This window comes from Gopherus flavomarginatus, chromosome 8 (genome assembly GCF_025201925.1).
Source record: "Gopherus flavomarginatus isolate rGopFla2 chromosome 8, rGopFla2.mat.asm, whole genome shotgun sequence".
Classification (NCBI taxonomy): Eukaryota; Metazoa; Chordata; order Testudines; family Testudinidae; genus Gopherus; species Gopherus flavomarginatus.
The window spans coordinates 64,306,632-64,326,814 of record NC_066624.1 but is presented as its reverse complement, the minus strand read 5'-3'; the positions used below and the strand labels follow the sequence as shown (position 1 = coordinate 64,326,814).

At 43.8% G+C, this 20,183-nt stretch overlaps 2 protein-coding genes across 2 annotated transcripts in view; both read right to left on the bottom strand.

Annotated features, from left to right (window-relative positions):
- The window catches only part of PPP2R3A (protein phosphatase 2 regulatory subunit B''alpha), a 767,863-nt gene that overhangs the window by 708,716 nt on the left and 38,964 nt on the right, over window positions 1–20,183 (bottom strand). The window lies entirely within an intron of this gene.
- C8H3orf70 (chromosome 8 C3orf70 homolog) overlaps window positions 1–20,183 on the bottom strand; it is a 41,352-nt gene that overhangs the window by 3,787 nt on the left and 17,382 nt on the right. The gene's annotated exons all lie outside the window — the stretch shown is intronic.

The window sequence follows — 20,183 nt, the reverse complement described above, 5'->3', positions numbered from 1 at the left end:
ACATTAATCTTGTCCTTTAAACAGGGATCAGTCCTGACAGATATTTCCTTTGATGAACTGAATTATTTTAACATTAAATTAGTCTATTCTTTGTCAAAGTGAGTTCATTTTGTTAGTGTATTTGCATTTCCCTTTCTCTAGTCTCAAAACGGCCTCTGTGTAGGTAGTAGATGGAATTTTAAAGCAGAAAACAAGGGAACTCCAAAGCTCTGGGAGTGCCTATGGCATTTTGATTATCTGGCTATGTAATAAGAAAATAGAATTATGTTGGTTGTATAGAGGACTCCAGTGCTGAATTGAACAGGGAGTCTGTAAAGCTATGCTAAAGAAAGAAACAAGGAGAAAGAACTGAAAACCAGTACGTTGTTATGAAAGACAGAAATCTGAGACCACTTCAAAGGACCATAAATGCAGCATTTAGTTTACATAATTACCTTCTAAAAGGTTTAAGTCTTACTATGACTTTCACAAACTATAAAGCTCAATTACAGAACAGTTACAAGCACAAGGGTTACCTAAGAAGAAAAAAATAAGCTGTAAATTATTTAAATTTCTAATGTCAGAGCTGTAAGTAGGTAAAAACAAACCTCCCTTTTTGTACACATCTAATAGAATCCTTTGGGTATCCCAAGTGCTTTAGAACCTAGCAGAGCTACATAAGCACAAGTGAAGCAAAATAGTCATTCTGTGCTTAAGAGCAGCTCAGACTGCAACATCCACCATAGGTGGAGAAGGAACACTGTTTATCCTTCATCTTTGTTTCCCTAAAAGTACCCTGGACTCTAAGCTACCACAGCTGAGCTGTAGGGACATCCGCATAACTTTTGTTCTGAAGGAGTGCACTCCCTACCATGAGTAATGGACTGTGTGCACTCAGCCAAGCCTTGGTGTGCACTAAGAAGTTACAATCTTTTGATCCAGAGGCAAAGTACCATACGTGGTCATATACCAGAGTGAATGTTTAAGTGTGTAAGCAAGAACTTTAATATCAGAAACATGGATTTTTGTTGCAGTTCCCCTCATTAGCATCTTGCTCTTTTTGACTGTCTAGAAGTCTCCCAGTGCAAACATACAGCGCACATGTTGCGCAGAGCAGAGACTTAGGACTCTGTGTGAGAACAGTGTCAGACCATAGCAACCCCAACCGGCCAGGGCAGGGAGTGCCTAATATTGCCACCTCTAACAGACACAGAGCTGGATCTAGTGACACATCCAAGCTTATGCTCCAATACATCTGTTAGTCTATAAGGTGCCACAGGACACTTTGTTGCTTCATCCATGGTTTAGTAGGTCTTGCAAACAGTCTCCTACCTCTGTACAAGCTGGGAGTCATGAAGATTTATGTACATTTTTAAACTCTCAACTTGGCCTACATCCTGATCATCCTTTTCAAAAGCCCTAATGCATTACAAGGGTGTGAATTATCACAAGGAACAGTGTCACACCAAATTCTCCTCACTTCAACCCTGCCCTGGTACAGGGCTAGGCCAGGTACCAGCAGTGGAATTAATGACTGGATCGTTTGTAGCCATCCCAGCATTGAGTGTTGTGGAGTGTAAAATCAAATCCCAAGGCCAGAAGGGACCAGTGTGATCTAGTCTGACCTCCTATGTAACACAGGCCAGAGACCTTCCCCAGAATCATTCCTAGAGCAGATCCTTTAGAAAAACAGCCAAACTTGATTTTAAAATTGTCAGTGATGGAGAATCCACCAAAACCCTTGGTAAATTGCTCCAATGGTTAATTACTCTCACTGTTAAAAATTTAATGTTTTATTTCCAGTCTGAATTTGTCTAGCTTCAACTTCCAGCCATGGGATTGCGTCAGACCTTTCTCTGCTAGATTGAAGAGCCTGTTATTAAATATGTGTCCCCCATGTAGTTCAAATAACTCCTTAACCTTCTCTTTATTAAGCTAAGATTCAAAGAGCTCGATCTATTATCATTATATGGCATGTTTTCTAATCTTTTAATCATTCTTATGGCTCTTCTTTGAACCCTCTCCAATTTATCAACATCCTTCTTGAATTCTGGGCACCAGAACTGGCACAGGATTCCAGAAGCAGTCAAACCAGTGAACTAACAGACATTGGACATGGGCAGAGACAGGAAAGAGACTGAGACAGCTTCCTCCAGCATCCCACATTTGCTTCTCTTTGATCCTTCTCACAGGAAGGATATGTCCCACTCATAGATTTCACATATTTGTGTTGAGAATTGTACCTCCGATGGAAATCCTAATATATGATCAGATATATGAGGCCCCCAGACAGTGGGATGAGATACCCTGGATGAAATAAGGTTTTCCTGCTCACTGATTCTAGGGGCTTGTGGGCATTCCAGTGCAGCTATCCATTGCTCTCTTGCTGCTCCCTGCTGCTTTTTTTTGGAGAGGGGAAGAGGGGGACTTCCCTCTCTCTCTGCTCTCAAGAAAGATGGTTTCTTCCGACCACACAAACTCTGAGTCTAGCGCATTCAGCATTCCTGCCAGCAGTTTAGCATCAGCCAGACAGAAATTATGGTGAAACAAGCACTTCTGAATTGCCCCAGAGTCCACTGCCATGGGCTGCCAGTGAAAATACAATGGGCTTTTCAGAAGAGATCACAAGAGCCAGCCTGAAAGTGAAAAACTAGTTTTGAAAAAAAAAAAATTCTACATTGTTTTCATTTAGAAGAGATCCAATGGGGATTTCAAAAGTGTTTACACAATTCTACCCCTGATATTTGTCATTCAAAATGACCATCACACTTTTAGTTTACCTACAACCAGATTTTTGGTGAACAAAAATTTTCAATTGTGTGTTTAGTAGGGTTTAATTGTGAAAGGCACACATTTTTTTTCAAAAAACATTGATTTTTGGTGAAAAAATTCATTTTCAAAAAGGACTTTTTTTAAAAAAGAAACTTTTAATTTGAAAAATATTGGCTGGCTCCAGTTTACACACAGTAGGTTTTTGTTTGTTTTCTAAAACCAAACACACTAGAAAATCAGGAACAAAGGACACAATTTAAGCTGGTTATACCAAAGGAAATCCAGATTTAAAAAAACACCACCACACACTTGTACCCAGAAGTCTACCACCACTCACTGCAGTGTGTGTAATTCTGATAGACAATTCCATTGCGCCATCGTCTGCCCAAATAAAAACTGAGTGATGAAGTTTCCCAATGCACACACAAGCAAAATCAAACTGCTTTGTCTTGGTTATTTTTAGTTTTTTTCCCCCTCACAGAACAAGGACAGTGACTGCCCTTCGCTGAGTTTTCACTGCACACCTGGCTGGACATTTTACCATTCAGCAGGTTGAACTGATGGGAATACTGACTTTACATGAAGACCCCTGGAGAATTCGGAGTAGGTTCTCCCTGAGCTCTAACCCTTCTGGCCACTGACCCCAAATCGCTGGTTCAGCCATGGCTGTTAGATTGTCTTTCTGCTAGTCTCTGAGCCCAACTTTTCAAGTGTATTATGTCCCACATTTCCCTACTCCCACCATACCAAGGTCCCCGGACTTTGTTGCCTTTAGAAAGAGTACCAACACATTCATTGTTTTCTGCTGAACATGGGGAAGAGCTGCTGACAAATGACCATGGTGGGTTGGCCATTCCTGACAACGCTGTTTAACAACCTGATCAATGACATTGTACATGCCAGGAATCTCCATCTCCTGAGCCGTGTGCAGTATGGGGTCTGCTACTGAAAATGTGTTTCAATCCACCTGTCATAGGCAATGGGGGTGCCAGTAGCAGCTGTGAGGCTCAGGCTTTGATCTCTCTCAAGCAACCCCAGGAGCTCCTTTACTGCTACATTAGGAAGAGTCTCCTTCACCCATGTGCATGGCACTATGCACACCTGTGCATCAGTATCCCACTATGCCGCTGCTTTAACCCCATTCAAAAGGCATCGAATAGGGTTGCCAACTTTCTACTCAAACAAAACTGAACACCCTTGCCCTGCCCCAGCCCTCACCCCTCCACTGAGGCCCTGCCCCCCCCACTCACTCCATCCTCCCTTTCTTCTGTCACTCGCTCTCCCCACCCTCACTCGCTCATTTTCACCGGTTTGGCTCGGGGGATTGGGGTGCAGGAGGGGGTGATGGCTCTGGGATGGGACCAGAATTGAGGGGTTCAGGGTGCAGGAGCGAGATCTGGGCTGGGATAGGGGGTTGGGATGCAGGAGGGTGAGGGCTGCAGCTTGGGGTGTGGACTCTGGTGTGGAGCTGGGGATGAGGGATTTGGGGTCCAGGAGGGGGCTCTGGGCTACGGCTGAGAGGTTCAGAGTGTGGGAGGGGTCTCTGGGTTGGGGAAGGGGGTTGAGGTGTGAGGGGGATGTGAGGGCTCCGCCTGGCGGTGAAGACTCGGCGGTGGGGGTGGGCGTGGGGATGAGGGGTTTAGGCTGTGGTAGTGAGCTCTGGGTTGGGACCAAGGATTTTGGAGAGCAGTAGGGAGATCAGGGCTGGGGCAGGGAGTTAAGGTGCGGGGGTGTGTGAAGGCTCTGGCTATGGGTGCAGACTCTGGGATGGGGTTGGGAATGAGGGATTTGGGGTGATCTTGACAAACTGAAGAAAGAGTCTGAAATAAATAGGATGAAATTCAGTGCGGAACAATCAACTGCAGAAATACAAAATGGGAAATGATTGGCTACGAAGGAGTAGTGAAGAAAAGGATCTGGCAGTCATAGTGGATCGCAAACTAATTATGGAGTCAAAATGTAAAATGGTTGCAAAAAAAGAAAAAGAAAAAAAGAGGCAAACGTCATTTGGGGATGTGTTAAACAGGAGTGTTGTAAGTGTAATTCTTCCACTCTACTCAGCACCGATAAGGCCTCAGTTCTGGGCACCACACTTCATGAAAGATGTGGAAATTGGAGAAAGTTCAGCGGACAGCAACAAAAAAAAAGGATTACAAGATCTAGGAAAAACAGAGGTGAAAGTAAGCCAGTATGGGCCGGTACGGCATACCAGTAAGAAAGTGGCTGAAGCATTCAGTACAAATGGGTAAAATAGACTAGGTGTAACTGTTGTAATCACAGCCGACAGCACTTTAACTTGGCTGTGTAGTTGTGGCTCCAGTTCTGCCAGCTCTGTAATAAAACCACCTCTGCAAGGGAAATAGCTCCCAGCGCTGTAGCACTGTCTACGCTGCCACTTTACAGCACTGAAACTTGCATCGCTCTGGGGGGACAAGAAGCAATGGAGACAAGAAGCAATGGGGACAAGAAGCAATGGGTTTAAATTGCACCAAGGGAGGTTTAGGGAAATCTTCTTAACTGTCAGGGTAGTTTAGGACTAGAACAATTTACCTAGAGAGGTTGTGGAATCTCCGTTGTTGCAGATTTTTAAGAACAGGATAGAAAACCACCTGTCAGGGATGGTCTAGATAATACTTAATCCTGCCTCAGTGCAAGAGACTGAACTAGATGATCTAGAGAGGCCCCTTCCAGTCTGACATTTCTATGATTCTATGTCTAGTTCCAATAGTCTCATGGGTTTCTCAATTTCTTATTTATGGCAACTGTCTCTCGGTGGGATCTTTGGGCCTGGTTGGTCTCTTGAGGTCCCTTTGGAGCAACTGAGTGTAGTTTCCCTTCCAGTCCATTCCTTGGGGTATCATTATGATATCCAGATTAGTAGCGCTCTTCACTCCCACACCGCAAACAGTAGTTGCATTTATCACCTTTCCCCCCACTCTAGCAGTTGGGATGGCCTCACCTCTGAAGAGCTTTCTGTGGGATGGATTGGATTGGTCTCCTTCTGTCATGATGGGGTACCTTCAGAACCAGCTTGATAACAGCCATCTCCATTTGTAGCTCTTACTTCTGCTAGGCGTCTCTTCAGTTCTCCAATCTCATCCATTAAGTTGCTGACACAAGGGTTGGTTTTTTTAAATTGGTGCTGCTATCCCGTCAGTGTCTGGCTCTCCAACAACAAAGACCTGTTGTACTACATTGGGTCTGCAGCTCTTCCTCGTGCCTCTCTTGCTACTTTGTGTTTTTCTTCTTTTCCTGCCAGTTACAGAATTTAGTTTTTCCAAAAGAGCTTTACCTGTGACTGAGCTATCTTGGAGATAGTTCAGTCACAGGTTAAGAGATTGTAAAGTCTGAATGTTGTTATTCTGCAGCCCACTGGAGACTGAAAGAAGGAACACAATTTGCATGAGGAGTGGATCGTATTTCAGAGTGGAATCAGCTTCCTGTGACGCAAGCAGTACTTTCTGTCACAAATCCAAGGCAAGTACCAGAACATCCTGAGGTATATCTTTAGGACCCTGGGCAGCACTGGAAAGATTACGATACAATTCAGTTGCATCCTTCACTTCACAGTAGGATCTTAAAATTCTCAGCTTTGGTAATGTCATGGTACTATTTCCTTCCATCTAATTCCAAGGGCTTGTTCCAGGGGTAATGGCTTTAACCACTGCTTCCATTACATCAAAGTTCTGCATAGCTCCTTCATGATCTTGTTCCTATCTGCACTAGAAAAACTTCATTCAACTTTCCGATTCAAACAGCCAATCTGTCCTGTCATTTTGAACTCCATTTGTAGCAGGGGTGCACACTGCAGAGCTCTTACTGCTGTTTCTCTCCCGCTGGGATTGCATTCTCTCCCGTTTTCTTCCTTAGTGGCCGACTGATTAGGTCCAGTGACAGAGACTTGATTAATAGATCTAATTAGAGCTAACTAGGTCTTTCCTATAACTCTGCTTCAATTCTCTCCTGAAACATTTAAGTGATCACAAATAATGAGATCTTCAGTCTATAGCTGGTAAAACTGCCTCTCTAGCTGTATGCATATATTTTCCAGCTCAGCACTAGCCACCTTTTTTTCCTGTGCTCAGTACATCCCCTGCACTACACCTACTTGCAGGTGCTAGACGTATAGCTTTTTAGATTCTGTTCTCTGGAGGAGCTGTTTTCCAGCCTCAGGGACCAGAAGCTCACAGCCCCTCCTATCTGGCTTGCCAAAGTGTAAGTATTTCAAAACGTGGATCCTGTCCTTTGAAAACACAGAATACTTTATTATTTAGTCAGTACAAACATACAGCATATGCCTGTAACGGCTCCAAAATCATGGTGTTTGTCCCCATGCCACAGCAAGGGGACAGGGAATGTCTAAAAATTACCATCTCTGGGGACACATTGAACTTATTGGAAAAACCTCCAACCACTGTGCACTCCCCCTTTGGTGTGTGCCTTACAATTCCAGGAGTAGGGAACGCAGGGTATTATTGGAATGTGCATACTACACGTGGAATGTGAATGCGGTTCCCCCTTGTGTAGGCCAACACACCTTTTGTGTTTTCGTCTGGTGTCCTTGAATGATGCCCACATCTAAGCCAACTCCTTTGTCAGGCTCTTGCTCCATTCAGAGGACTTTCTGAACTACACGTGGTTTTCTTCACTTTGTTTGAGGAAAAAGATAGCATAGTCCTAAATAAGTATAGCCAAATAATGTCATATGATAAAAACCACGGTGAATGCTGTACAGCTTAATACGCTTAGAACGGGGACTGGAACATCAGGCAACACACATTCTATACCCGATTCAGTTTGACATTGGGCAAGTCAGTTAACATCTGAGAGCTAAAACCCACAGAGATAATACCCACCTTTACGTAAAGTACTTTGAGAGAATTACATCTCAGATATTATTGTTGGGATGGTGCCATTTTATTGTGAGTTACTGTGGCTGATATGAATGAATGTGCTAAGCATGAATTTGGTATGAATTGATACGTCTGAATTTGCTAAAGGATTCTGGGGGCAGGATTCTCTAAGCATCAGATAGTTGATGTGGAAATTTACTAATTACCATTACTAATGGAAGTGCTAAAATTGCACTTGAATGGTTAATAAAGGCTATATCTGTGTGTATGTTTCAACATCGACCTTTGGAATATATCAGCCGAGAACCAGCTCACCAAGTAAAGAAAATGTAAAAACATGCTATCAGTGAGCTTGGTACAGGCTGACCTGGGTCAAAATGACCCCTCTGAATGGCATCACACTAAGGGCTCAAGTGAATGTTTGATGAGAGGGTAAACATCAATTGATATTTCGTCTGTCTCCATTTTGCAGTCTCTTTCTAAAATATTAATTAGAGAAAACCAGTAATGAAATGCCCACAGGGCATACTTCTGGAACCTGTGACTCCTTTGAGAACAAAAGGTAAAAATGCTAAGCAGAGTAAATTAGTTAGCTCCCCAATTAACATCAGAAGAGGTCCATGATGCTGTAAGACAGAAGGCCTTGGGGTAACCAAAAGCCTGCTTCAGGGCACATTTGACAGACCAAGTACCTGAGAGGGGAGAAGAAGAGAAGACAAGAAGTCTCCATCTAGGACTGGTAGCTATACCTGCTTTGTTTGCCAATCAGGATATTGTGTAAGGCCAGCATTCTTACGGAGATTTTATGTTTGAGGAATTAAGGCTTATTAGGGAGATGTGTATTCTATAACCCTTACTGTTTTTGAGATTCCTTCTCAAATAAATTACTCAAATACTCAAATAAATTAAGCATACTGTTTTCAAATTTTCACTGGTACCAGTAACAATCCACCCAGCTGTGGGCCGTTAAAGATCCGTTTCAACAATTATTATATATGCAACATGTGATTCCTAGGACGGTAGTTACAGTATAATAATGAGTTGCCTGACTGATCTATGGTGTCAAAGATTCTGGGCAATCCCCAAGTATAAAGAGGTTTGGTTTGCACTGCCTGGGTTTCCTTTTCTAGCACTGTCATTGTTCAAATACAAGGGCCCAATCCTAAAGGGAATTCTTGGTCAAAAACGTTAAGGCTCCATTTTTGTTTGTAGATAACCAAAGAAGCTCTTTAGTCATGCATTTTTCCCTCATATTTTTTACTTTCAAAAAATTAAATTACATTACAAATTTCTACCCTTCCTTTATAATCTCCCCATTCTAAGCAGAGACTTCACAGCAGGATATTGTAAGGCTGACATATCTCAGAAAGATTTCTACAAACTACAGTGGTTATGATATGAAAACAACAAAGAAGGAATACTTTAGACGCCCCCATCTTTCTCTATACATGATTAAAAAGCCACCACAGGCTCCTCAATGCATTAACAAAGTGAGTTGTATTGTGGTGAAGGGACATGCTAGCCATTACTGATTTATGCTGTGAAGTTGTACCAATGTTGGTCCTCGGATATTAGAGAGACAAAGTAGGTGAGGCTTCTGTTGGTGAGAGAAACAAGCTTTCGCGCTTATCTCAGACATGAAGAAGAGCTCTGTGTAAGTTCTAAAGCTCGTCTCTCTCACCAACAGAAGCTGGTCCAATAAAAGATAGTACCTCACCCACCTTGTCTCTCTGATAGATTTATGTCAAACATGAAAGAAGAACTTCCTGTATAGGGCTTCTCTGTTGCCAAATGAGTTCTGCTGGGATCTGGAGGCAAGAGATGAACAGAAAAGGTTGGAAAATGCCTTAAGTTATGCAACAATTTGTATAAAAGTTGCTTTATGTTTCAACAGAAGGCTCTGTCTTTCTTCAGTCACAGTCCTTCACTTACTTTGGTTTCCAACACTCATTTTTCAACTCTGTTATTCTAATTTTCTTTTTTCTTGAAATTGGACTTGGTTTACAGACTTTATAAAGCTTGTGTATCCCTCCAGCTTAGGGAGGCTGAGAATATGGGGAAATATTGATCAACGCCTTGGCCAGGTAACCTGGGGTACAGAAGGATAGACCCTTCTCCTTTCCAGTGCCAGAGCACATGGGAGACATTTATACTTACACACCAAAAAGCCAGTGGTCAGTGCAAAAGCTGTAACTCTCAAGCTCGGTCCAAGGAAAACACTGTGAGGAATCCCAGAATTGGGAGCAGGGGGCTAGCTTCACAGCTGGCTGATGCCCCTTCCCAGCGGAGGGGACAGCCCCATTTTTTGTATCTGACTTTGGCTAGTAGGCTTCATTCTCTGGTTATTAGATGTTTGTTAGATTTCCAAGCCTTAGCTACGGATGTTGGGGTGGGCAGGAGAAAGAAGGAGAAACTGATGGAATAAGCAATAAAAAATAAGTCTGTGCAAGGAAATGTATAATGCAGGGAAAGGGAGAGAGCAAGAGAAGACTTACAGCGTGCTGGAATGTTTAGTTTGTTGGGGAAATTACTGTTCACTTTAGATGGGAAACAATGTCCTCAGCTTCAGGAGTTCTCTCTGACCATTGCTAACAAAGTGTTGAAAATCCACAGATTAGTGTTTCCATTGTGAACCTGACACAGTTTGATACATACATGGGCAGCTGATCAAAACTGCTGAATTCACATTAGTGTTTACATTTGGAGTCTTTTCTTTGCACTCAAATATAAAAAAAACAACACACACTCTATGGTACAAGATATATAAAGAAAAGTCTTGAATTTCCATCTATATGTTCAAAATAATAAAGTTTATAACTTTGTCAGAGTCAGTCAATGGTGGATTCTCTGTAACTTGGAAGTCATTAAATCATGATTTGACAACTTCAGTAACTCAGCCAGAGGTTATGGGTCTTTTACAGTAGTGGGTGAGTGAGGTTCTGTGCCCTGGAATGTACAAGAGGTCAGACTAGAGGATCTGACCTTAAAGTCTGAGTCAACAGCCTTGTTTTCCCATATATAGGAGAGGAGGTGCAGCAGTCTAAATTACTCTTCTGAAAGAAAAGCTGAGAAATCAAAATGAGAGTAGGGAACAGATCAGGTGTTATCTGAGATGTTTGCTGTTCGTTACTGCATGCTGCTAGCAATGGCATAATTCACAATATGTCTCTGAAATCTGCCACGCTGGCACTAATTTCAGGGTAGAAGGAAACAGTGGCTATTCTATTAACAGAGGATTACCAGCTATATTGTTTGACCTTGTAGTAGCTGAAAATACGTTCAAACATATCCCAAGACAAGCCATGAAGAGTAGCATAATGGAGAGTTGGAATCACCTTAGGCAAAAAACTCTACAAACCTTTATACAAAAACACACACCCAGATGAGCTCTGCATGTTATGAAAAATAAATCTTCTACATAAACTGATTTCTGCTGCTGTTACTGGCACCAGGAGCATATCTTTAAAAAACAGAGAATATATTTTATTTTTAAAAAGACAGCTAGTTTTAAGCCCAAATTGATTTTTTTTTAAATATACAGACAAATGAAACGTTTGTTTTACGTGATCAGTTCTCTCTGAGAAAGCCAAGGCCACCAAGCTCTGCAGCTAGGAAGGGTCAGTCAGGATGGAAATGATGAGAAGGTATACTCCCTGAACGAATCATGTACAAAAGCTGTGACAAGTAATGTTAGCCTCCTTACTCTAACGTAATGACTGTAAATGTAACCAACTAACAGTGCTATATGCCTACTGACAAAAACATATGGGAATTTCAAAGAAAATAACCTTCAACTTATTAAAAATATCACCTCACACAAAGCAGGAATGGTTGCATTGGAGGGCATCTCCTTTCTATGGAAAAGAAATCAACTAAAGCCTAATTTACGTCTTTCTATCTTAAAGGCCAGGACCATCAGTACTTATACCAAGGACACAGGGCCTAACCCAACTCCCACTGAAACAAATAGAATCTTTCCACTGACGTTAATACAAGTTGGATCAAACCCTTAGTGAGATGTTTTTCCCCACCTATCTTTAACAATTTATATATGTTTTAATCTGCCATTTAATGTATATTTTTAACTCATAATTACACAACGAGCTGAAGGATTCTGCTACAGAAAACACTTCCACTGATGAATGCTTGCTGTAACTTACAATGCTTGTCAAGATGCAGGTACTGAACCACGTAAATGCACAGGAAATAGCTTGTTGGAACACTTGCCATTTCTGCTTTTGTGGAAAATGTAGCTCTGCTAAGAAAAACCTGGGACACATCTAAGATGTGCTCTTCTCTCCTTTTGGTACTTGGCTTCTGGTCCAAAAGATGGAAAATAATCAGGAGCGTAGCTAGTGGGGTGCAGGGGAAACAGCTGCTTCCCCTCAGCACATTTTCCAAAAGCGGCGCCTTTTTGCACAGCCAGCACTGGGCTCCAGACTCAGAATCCGGAGCTGGGTTTTGCATGAGGTCGCCAGCTTGCTCTCAGCTCCGCCCCGTTCCCCCCGCATCCCCAGCCCTGCTCGCTTGCTGGCTCCGGGGCTGCCAGGAGTTCATCAATGTTCAGTTCATCCGGCATCTCTGCCTCCTGCAAGGAGACGGGGCTCAGGAGTGCGATGGGGGGTGATGCAGACTTCGGGGGTGGCCCGGGGCCTTGAGCAGCATGGACAGCCCTCCCCCTACACACACACTTCCCTGGAGCTGCCAGGTCTCTGCTGTAATCTCCTCCAAGCTGCTCTGTGCTGGGGAGCAGATCCCGTGCCAACCCTGCCTAGTCCCCATAGGAGAGCCACAGGCAAGGGGCCTCGTCTGCCTCAGCCTCACCCTGGGGCTCCCCTCCCCCCCACGGAGCCCGCAGGGTCTCCCAGTGCCACCCCTACTGAAAGCCGCCCTTGCCATCTTGGGGAACCTGGGGCCAGAGGGTTCCTAGCTCCCAAGGCCAGAAAGGACCATGTGCTCACCTCGGCCGACCCCCAGTCCCCACAGTAACTCCTAGGGCTGAGCTGCTGGGAACCAGCCACTCTTGCTCTGAACTGGCCAGTGATGGAGATTCCCCCCGCCCCCGTGGGAACAGCGCGGCACGGCTGTGAGGAGCCAAGGGCGAGGTGACACGGCCAGAGGAGCGAGAGAGGTACAGCATGGCCGGAGGAGCCATGGGGGGGGGGCAGCACTGTCCAGCCTGTGCATTCATGGGTGGAGGGCTCGGTGCACAGAGACTAAGGAGTTCGCTGGATTTGCAACAGATAAACAACTGGGGCGGGTGTGCAGGCTCCCTGAACCGGAAGCAGGGTGCGTGTGTGTGTGGGGATGTTCGTGAGGCTGGGTAGCTGCCTGTAGGGCATTTCTTGTGCTTGCGAATGGAAGAGTTGCCGCTAAGGGGTGAGGTATAGAGAGGGAGAGGTGGGACACAGCCCCTCTCCCCAACAGAGGGAGCAAGGAGAGGCAGCACAGCCAGCTGAGACAGAAGGGAAGAGGTGGGGCCAGAGTCTCTCCGCTTCTGGCCACACTGCTCTCCCTTAAGCCTTCGAAGCAGCTGCAGCTCCGGGGCTGGCAGGCTGCAGCCGTGCCGCTTGGCCCCACCCTCACGAGCAGGTTGTGGCCGTGCAGCCCGGGTGTTGGAGCACCGGCCCAGCCTGCTGGAACATGCTGCAGCTGCACAGCCCGGTCTGGCCTGCCGGAGCAGGCTGCGGCCACGCTGCCCTGCCTGCTGGAGCAGCTCCAGCCAGGTCAGAGACATCCTCCCCTGGCCCTCCCCATATAAGGGATGGGATGGGGAGAGTGTGGGGGTTCCGGGGTAGAGGTGGGGTCATGTGGGGGGTGGTTATAGAGGTTACTCCCCTGACTCCCAGCTTCTCCCCCCAAAAAAATTTCCCCACCAGTCGCTGTCCCAGCCCGTCAGGATAAGCAGCTGGCATGCCGGGACACTTTGTTTACTTAGGTTTACCTCCGAGCCTGCAGATGCTCGAGGTAAACAAACCATCTCAGACCACCAGCGGCTTAACCTGATGGCCCGGGAGCCAAAGTTTGCTGATCCCTGAATTATAATTATAAATTTTTCATTTTTACTTATCCATCTTGGGGGTTGGCTTATAAATGAACTGGCTTATGATCGAATATATACGGTATATCAAAACAATGTAATATTGGGCTGTTAAGAAGGTACCCCTCCTAATAGTACCCACCATCACCAGATAAGCAAGGAATCTCTTAAGATGGTTAAAGAAAATTTTGCTTGATGCCATTCTGCCTGGCAAGGAATCACTTAACAGTTGTGATTGTAAAATCTATACTTCTATTGTTTTGCCTTTATGGTCCCTACTCCTCTATTATTTATCTGTATTTTTTAATTGTCTGTTGCATAACTAATTTTGTAAGATTTAAATCAATTAAGGTGGTGAGGTATGATTGGTTAAAGAATTATTTTGCAATATGTTAGGATTGGTCAAAGAATTATTTTGTAATATTTTAGTTAAATGATTGGTTAAGGTATAGCTAAGCAGGACTCAAATTTCACTATATAAACTGGGGTCCACAAAGGAGACTAGCTGAAGAAAAAGGAGGAGGAAAGACCTGGAAGAAAGAAAAAGAAAAAAGAAGAAGTACTCACCTCAAAGACACAGCCTAAGATCAGAGTAGCTAAGACTCCTCTGCACGACCATGACGCACAACAAAGTTATAGACGAGACTGACCTTGCCTGGCCAACAGGGAAAGTCCACCTGCATGATCAGGATTGGTGAGCTTAGCATGTGTATTCTGCTTGGTAATTGTTAATAAATATAAGATAACGATATTACTGTGTAAGCCTCTTTCACCGGTCTAAGATCCTGCAAACCCGCAGAAGAGTACACCCTTAGCCCTAGGAACTGGATACGGGTGGATACTTAAATTGACCAGCTTTTGCCCTGAGCCCAAGATGGCAAAGGGTGGGATACCTAAATCAACCAGGTTAGGCCTTGAGCTCCCAGAAGGGTAAAGGTGGGGTGTCCTACAGTGTGTGGTTAACAGTGCCTCTTGAGTCCTTGATCGGCGATTTCTAGTTAACAGTACCTGTTCAACCCACACATGTACCTTATGCCTCCTAGTGGCAGACACCAAGGCTATACAAGGGTATGCGGGTGAACCACCCTCAGTTCTGTCTCTACCCAGTCATCCTTTAGCGAACAACTGAAGCAGAGGGGAAGAAGGGTGGGTAGTGGAGCAGCCACAGGGACACATCTCAAAAGAGCTACAGTTACTGCATAGGGTTAGTACATTTCCTTCTTCTTTCAATAGTGTCTCTATGAGTGCTCCACTTCAGGTGACTTCTGAGCAGTATCCTTGGGCCTAGAAGAAGGGTGCTTTAGAACAGGATCCAAAACTGAAGACAGTACTGCAGAGCCATACGCTGCATCTGATCTGAAAACACACTTGCGGCCGAGATAGGCCGAAGGGAAGCACTCAGTACTGAAAATGATCTTCGCCTATGGAGAACTTGAGGTACTTCCTGTGCAATGGGTGTATAGTTATATGGAAGGAGGCATCTCATAGGCAGAGGGATGAAAATAAATCCACTTTCTCTAGAGAAGGACTTATCGTTGCTAAAGTAAACATCCTGAACTTTTGAGGCTTCACAAACTTGTTCAGTTGTCTTAGAATTAAGATCAGCCTCCAGCCTCAGTACTTCTTTGGTACTAGGAAATATTTTGAGTAGAACCCCAAGTCCCTGTAAGGGGAAGGGACCAGTTCTATTGCTCCTAGCTGAAGAAGAGAGTCTACCTTCCTGCCTTATTAGAAGCTTGTGAAAGGATCAGGGAAGTGGGATGGAAGACAGGGAGTGCCAAAAACTGGATGGTGTAGCACAATGTTATGACATCCAAGAATCATTGGTCCATGGTGATCTGCTCCCTAGCCTGATGGAAATGGACAAGTCAGTCCCTAAAGGGCAGGACATGGGCTAAAGGACACAACTGTAAAATCAGAGGAGTAGGAGAATTTGAATCCTTGACCAACCCATCAAAACTGCTGTTTAGATGATGCCTGGGTGGTCGTGGCGGGCGGTTGGGCAGCCTCTTCCTCTGAAACCTCTCTCTCTCTCTCTCTCTGAGGAGTTCCCATGGGACTTTGGTACCCCAAGAACTGAGCACAGTGTGACCTCTGGGCAGTCAGTGACCTACTGAAACATTTCTTGCTCATGCATATGTAATCTGGGTTAAAATGTCTGACAAAAAAGGGAGCAAGCTTGTTGGTGGATAAATGAGATGAGGAAAACAGATGTGCTCACCTCACCAATGGTGTTGAGCCTTGTGATTAGGTGAACCCAGGGGGATGGAAGGCTGACTAAGCCAATTGGAGGGGAGATGAGAGGAGGACTGCTCTATCTGAAGGCAGCATGGGTGATCCCCTGCCTGGTGTGTTGCCTATTTTGCCCTGAAAAAGATTTGCCAAACTACTCTGGGAGACAACATATGGTCTTGGAAACACTGAGGGGGCCCCCTACACCATGGGGACTTTTCCCACATGAGTACTGCCTGTTCCTGCCACAGAGAGGTTGGCCCCTTGGGCAAATCAGCACCTTCATCACCTCACCCCACTTAAGCAGCTTCAGGCCTGCAATGCTTCATCATGGTATGTGGGTTCCTCTATGTTACAGAACCCACTAGTATGGAATAAACTGAATTTGTGAATCCAAAAAAATCAGCCCTGGAGATTGTTTCTTGCAAGTATATGCTGTTACTGATGTATCCTCTCCAAATCCATCCTCCCCTTCCTTTATATATTTCCTCTATATTTTACCCTTGTAAATAAAGTGTACATTGACTGCTGGTTCATCCATTATGGAGGTATCAGAAAAGTACATGTATGAGATATCAGGTTAGGCATAATGGTAAGTACTGGGTCAGGGATAATTGAAACCAGAGAGGCAGCTTGTGGGTGGAGGGATAAAGGATGTGCAATTGTACGTGGCTTAACTCTTCATTTCTTGACAATGTTCTTTTGCATTTCTTTTGCAACGTTACATTATGACTGTAGCAACCTTAACTACTTCACAACAACTTTTTTTGGATTAATGGAAATACAGAGTATGCCTGCTCTATGACAATATTCCTAGCTCTGACACTATGCTAGCTGAATTAATTGTGTCTAGAACTATTCCTTTGAAAGGAAAAAAAAATTTGCCTTGGGGCCTGAATGGAGGTTGTACCTACAAGCATATAGTACTGAACTGAATTTCCATCTGGGATACCTGACAGAGGAAGAGATCAAATTATGTCTCTTAAAAGCCTTGATATGAGTGAGTGAAATGTTAATCAGCGGCTTCCTTGAGAAGTGTCTCTGTGACGTGGTGTTGCCTCTTGCTGTTAAAGTGCTCTGTGTGGTTGTTCTCCTGAACACATTTGGATTCCGACTGCTCATTTTGTAAATTGTGTAGGCAACTTAACTAGCCTGTTATGAAACTGTAGCTTTCAAAAGCAAAACAACAGTTGTCTACCCATTTCCCACAAGGAAACTGCCTCTCAGTGTAGCTGGGCCCAACCCTTGCTTTGCTGTCAGATACCGTGAGAAAGTATGGCACTACCATTGAACTCCTTTTTTTTGATATCCATAAAAGGGGAATTCTTTCCCACCAATTCTACTAAATGAAATTTTTTTTTATTAAAATAACATTAAAAATCTAACTATGGATCCTGAATTTTGTTTCCATATATTTCTTTCCAACTTTTTTTGTAAAACCACTCTTATCCTTCATTCCTATTGTAATGCTGAACTTTCTCCTACGATTGCTTCCCACCATTTTCTTTCTTATTACTTATTTCCTTTTTCACCCCGTGTATTTTGCACCCTTTCAGTAATTTCATATTACCCCATAGTTTTGTTTCTTCTCTGCCCTCAGCTCTTCCTGCACTTGCTGTGTGTCTCACTCCCTGTTCTCTCACATAAATTCCTTCTATAGATTAATGTCTGGATCAAATACACTTGCAGAAAATCTCACACTTTTTCCTTGGGGTTTTATATGTCACTGCACTTTTGTCGTTTTTATCCTCCTTTTTATCTTCTTTTCAAGGCAAATCACATAGATCTTGGTTTAGAGATTCAAATCCTTATTGCTATGGGCTTCCATTAGAGCATGAGATGCTGCCTGTCCCCTAAGTTATCCCTCCAAGTCAGGAAGTAAGTAAATTCACAGCACTGAGGCGAAACCATAGCTGTCCCCTTCTGCATTGGTCAGGCCAGTGCACTTATACAATCTTATCTTCCTGTCCATGCTAGCCAGAGATGTACAGAAAACCAGGCTGCCAGGTATTGTAGAATATGGCAATGTTTCGCAAACTGTGGATCCTAACTCACCAGTGGGTCATGGGAAGGTTCTAGATGGGTAAATCCAGCCCTGGACGTGGTGACCAAACACTGGACCTAGACAAACATACACTTCTCCCGGCCAAGTGCAGAAGGGAGGCCTCCAGAGTGGTGGAGGTTGTTAGGAGAGCAAGCCCGCACTCACCTGCATTGATGGCTCCTGGCTCCCCATTCTAAGAGTTCTGACTTGGTGCACCACTCAGACATTGCAACCCCGTATCCCTGAGTGCAATGTCTGGAGCCGGTCCCAGCCCTGTGGGACAGGACCTGCCACTGCAGGGATGAGTGCAAGGCAGGCGTGCTTCCAACCCACCTCCCACCTGTCTTTCCCTCTGCATTGGGCCAGGATTAGGGTTGTCGGCCACACACACAAAAGACAAAACGCAGCTGGTGGGTTGCCTTAGTAAAAAACATGGGAAGCAGTGATTGTGTGCGTGCACACATGCAGGGCAGGAGGGGCACATGTTGTTGTAACTACAGAATTCTTTGCATTTCTAAATTACAAATATCCTTGTCCAGAAATCTGAGGCTTCACCACTGCTGAAACATACATTTCCAACTGAAAAGCAGCATACCACACTACTGGAGTAAACTACAACAGCTACTTGTACCTGAGGGACCATGCCTTGGGCCCATCACACTCCTGAAGGTGCTGTAAGGAAGGCACCAATCTTGAGGTAAGGATTGGTGGACATGACTTTCACAGAAGAATTTTACAGAATTTGAATAAATATTATCCTGACTGTCCACATTTAAATGAACACAATATATTTAATCATGCTGCTGAAATGCTGTGAACTAAGACTGCATTAGTGCAAATGAAACAGAATTTGAACATGACCATTTTGTGTTCATTGGCCCAATTAAGGAAAAGTAACTCACAGCATAAATGTTGAAAAGATTTTTCTTTTTTTAGAAATTTCACTGTTAATAATTGAAGATGTTAGTAGCAGTCATTAAAAAAATATGTGCTAGTATTTTAAAAAAACTTACAGGTTACACAAATTATTCTAGCACCAACAGTCCTTTATGCCCAATGAACAAACAATAGAAGTGCCTGTAACAACAAAATAGCAAGACTATTTATGGCATGGTGTATAATAAAAGTGGATATTACAACCAAATAGTAAGATTACTGGTTGCATGGTTAAAAAAATAATCTAACCTAGTTTATAAGGTCGTGTATATTGATAGAGTACTTTTCAAATATTAAAGAAACAGTTTTGAAAATTATGTAGTGACATTATTAAGCAATGTGAAGTACAGACATATCCAAAACAAAAGACCTGGTAGTAATGGGGGGACTTTAACAACCCAGATATCTATTGGAAATGTTCTTAGAATGGATTGGGGACAACTTTTTGTTTCAGAAAGTGGAGGAAGCAATCGGGGGGAAGCCATTTTAGACTTGATTCTGACCAACAGAGAGGAAATGGTTGCGAATCTGAAGATGGAAGACAATTTGGGTGAAAGTGATCATGAAATGATAGATTTCATGATTTTAAGGAAAGGAAGGAGTGAGAACAGCAGAAGAAGAAAAATGGCTTCAAAAAAGCAGATTTTAGCAAACTCAAAGAACTTGTAGGTTAGACCCCATGGAAAGAAAATCTAAGCGACAGAGAAGTTCAAGGAGAGATGGCAGTTTCTTAAAGAGACAGTATTGACGGCACCACTGCAAACTATCCCAATCCAAAGGAAAGACAGAAAGAACAGCCAGAGGCCATTATGGCTTCATCAGGAGCTCTTTAATGACCTGAAAAGGAATCCTGTAAGAAGTGGAAACATGGATGAATTGCTAAGGAAAACAAAAGAATAGCACAAGCACGTGGGGACAAAACCAGAAAGGCTAAGGCACAAAATGTCTTACACCTAGCAAGGGACAGAAAAGGTAATAGGAAGAGGTTCGTTAAATACCTTAGGACAGGGACAGTTAACAGGCGGACTGCAGGACAAATCCAGACTGCCAAACACTTTTGAATGAACCCCCAAATCTTCTCATTTACTTATCATCATCATCAGGTTTTTGTGTTATTTTCTCTGGAGTCTGAACCTTGGCTATACCTTGACCAAGAAATTTGGATCTTGACAAAAAATAATTGACTACCCCCGCTTTAGGAGCAAGAGAAAGACAAAAAAAAAGTGTTAGCCCTTTACTTAGTGGGGAAGGAGAGCTAATAACATCAAGAAGGCTGAGGTGTTTAATGCCCATTTTGCTTCAGTCCTTGCTAAAAAGGTTAATGGCG